The 2,812-nt window shown below is 42.0% G+C and overlaps 1 protein-coding gene across 1 annotated transcript in view; it reads right to left on the bottom strand.

The window, feature by feature from the left end:
- The window catches only part of LOC116392738 (phospholipid-transporting ATPase ABCA1), a 21,759-nt gene extending 19,002 nt beyond the window's left edge, over window positions 1–2,757 (bottom strand). Inside the window, exon 1 of the mRNA XM_031864448.1 lies at window positions 2,101–2,757. The gene's annotated coding sequence lies outside the window, so the exon portion shown is untranslated. The remainder of the gene's footprint in view (window positions 1–2,100) is intronic.
- Between the last annotated feature and the right edge of the window lie 55 nt (window positions 2,758–2,812).

Raw genomic sequence — 2,812 nt, 5'->3', positions numbered from 1 at the left:
ACACACACACACACACACACACACACACACACACACACACACACACAGTGTTTTTGCTACTGTGTGTGTGTGCAACCGACTGTGCAACAGCCTGTGCTGAGAACGCTTTTGTGTGACTGAATGTGTGTGTCCTTCAGGATGATTCCCATGTTAACTTGGGTGATTAGACTTTAGAGTTTGTCTTGGGTCCACTCCTGCTCAATCGAACAACGGTAACCCACTCAATGTAAAGCAGTAAAAGGCAAACAGACGTCTGTGTAAAGCTTTTACATTAAATTATATATCTTTGTATTCTGACCATATAAAGAAAGTCAACTGAATTTAGAGATTTTGATAAAGTGGTAGATTTTGATAAAGTGGTAGATTTATACGTGATGGCAGCGATCGGGCTGCGGGACAGAGCGGTTACTAGAGTTTATTCACACTCTCTCTACCCTGAAGATAAATGTCACTAATGTTTCCGAGAAGCATGTTGATTAAATCAGTATGCGTTTGTTAGGTTTGTGAGGGGAAGAATTCAGTATAAGATAATGCAATAGTTCGGGAATGAGTGGGAAGCCAGATTATTAGAAGTTCAAATCTCCGCACTTAGCTAAACAAAATAATCTATTTACAAACAGAGAAAAGGGTTCAGGAGAATAACGCAACTAATTAAGATTTAGCAACAATACATTTAAGAGCATGGATGGCTGTTGATTAGGAAAAGCTAAGAAAATGCAAGCTAAGAAAACCAAAATAATCTGCTTTAAAACTAAATAATACACACTGAGGAGGAATGATAATCAGTGATTAAATAGATGCTGTGCCACTCTGTGTTAACATGTTCTCCACAGGAGTGTAAAAGATCAACAACAGCCGGTTCAGGTACAAACCACAAACATGGAGAAACCCGGGAGGAAGCTGTTCAACAGGGATTTTTGGGTAACAGTCTTCATGAGTTCATGTTCATGGGATGGACAGATGATCAAAAGGATCGGTGAAGGCTGCGACATTTGTAGTTGGGGACAGAAGAAAAGACAAACTCACTGATGTTCTTACAGCTGCTTAGACAGGAAGCGCTATCTCACACACACACACACACACACACACACACACACACACACACACACACACACACACACACACGTCTATGTTTTGCCAACTCAGCAGAGCTGGAGCCTGAGAGAAAGGGGGTTGTGTGTGTTGTACGTGTGTGTTTGCACCAGCGACTGCAGCCCCTCTCCTCTCGTTATACATTCCAGCAGCTCCGACTCGGCTACATAGGCTCAAGTCTGGCATGAGAGTGTGTGAGTGCATGTACATGTGTGCTCTCGACACCACTATTTCAAACCGCTCCTTCTTATTTAAGCGTCAAACTATAATTACCGCTTCGCGGTTGTATGCCTGCGCCCACCAGTCAAGTTGCAGCTTGATGCAGTCTGATCAAAATGGCATCGCTTCAACATTTTTGTGTGACATTGTCATAACTAGCATATGAATTCTGTTATGACCAAAAAAAGCGTTTTGTGGGATCACAGTGACTTTTGAACATTATGATCTTATCAGCTCATCCCTGAGGACGTTTGGGTCAATTTCTAAGGAATTCACTCTAGGCGTATCCTGAGATATCATGTTCAAGAAAATGGGAAGAACAACAACCCGAAAACATAATGCCTGCTGTCACAAAGGCCTAAAGAAAGGGGAATGTGATCCAGAGAAAACCCAAGCCCACGGTGGTAGAACAAAGCCTCTATTAACAATTTCTGAATGTTGAAATGACTCATGTGGACACATAATGACAAGATTCACTTTTACATGAGGATTACCTGCTTTGCTCTTTGCTCCTGTTAAACCCATGCAGCACTTACCCCTTTGTATGACTTCTGTGAATCGACGTATGCAGGCGCGTTTATATTGCCAATATGGACCTGACTCAACTGCCCCAAACTTGTACTACTACTATGAGACCCGTGTGTAAATAAATTGCTTCACGGAGAACTCATTCTAGGTAAGGATTGATTTCAAACATTGCTACTGGAGGCTGAACTTTGGAAGTAAATATTTCAGTAATCCTGTTTGTAAATGTTATAAAGTGAGTAAGTTGTGTGTGTGTGTGTCTACCTCCACGGCCAGTGCTCCCAGGCTCTCCAGAAGAGCGTCGGTTGCAGCTGAGACTTCCTGAACGACTTTGGGGTCCGACTTCACATCCTTCTGTTAGACAGAAAATGCCATGTTTACTATGCAACTGAGATTTTTACACTGCATTGTTGGTTCCTGTGCACAATTAATACATCCTGAAAAAACAACATACAATGAAACAGAAAATGGAACAAAATATATGTTTCTTGTCCATTAATTGCTTGCCATTTAGCTTATTTCAAATGGTCTTGATCTGTTACTGTACTAACAGCTATACTATCTTCCATGTTTTATCCATTTATACACTTTAGAATTAAAGATGACGGTAAGAAGTGGACAAATGGGAGAGAAAGAAGAAGAACAACAACATTGGGTTGAAAGGTGAACGGAGAGGCGAGCAGAGAAAGAACAACAGGCCAGCGTAGCTTTGACCTCCTATGTTCCCGTCTGTCAAACTGGTGTGTGTGTATGTGTGTGTGTGTGCTCGTCTATCACACTAAGCTGTCAGCTGCTTGAACGCCTGGCACCCCGATAAAGCACAGGCGTCGCTGAAGACAGAACAGCCATTTGGGAAAAGAGAAAAGTTCTCCATCTCTTTCTCTCATTTGCTCAGTCTTGTTTTCTGTTTACTTAATGATTTCTATCCTCACACACACACACACACACACACACACACACACACACACACACACAC

Source organism: Anarrhichthys ocellatus, unplaced genomic scaffold (assembly GCF_004355925.1).
Source record: "Anarrhichthys ocellatus isolate YVR2014 unplaced genomic scaffold, GSC_Weel_1.0 scaffold31, whole genome shotgun sequence".
Taxonomy (NCBI): Eukaryota; Metazoa; Chordata; class Actinopteri; order Perciformes; family Anarhichadidae; genus Anarrhichthys; species Anarrhichthys ocellatus.
The sequence above is the reverse complement of the archived record's forward strand: the minus strand, read 5'-3'. Positions and strand labels throughout refer to the sequence as shown.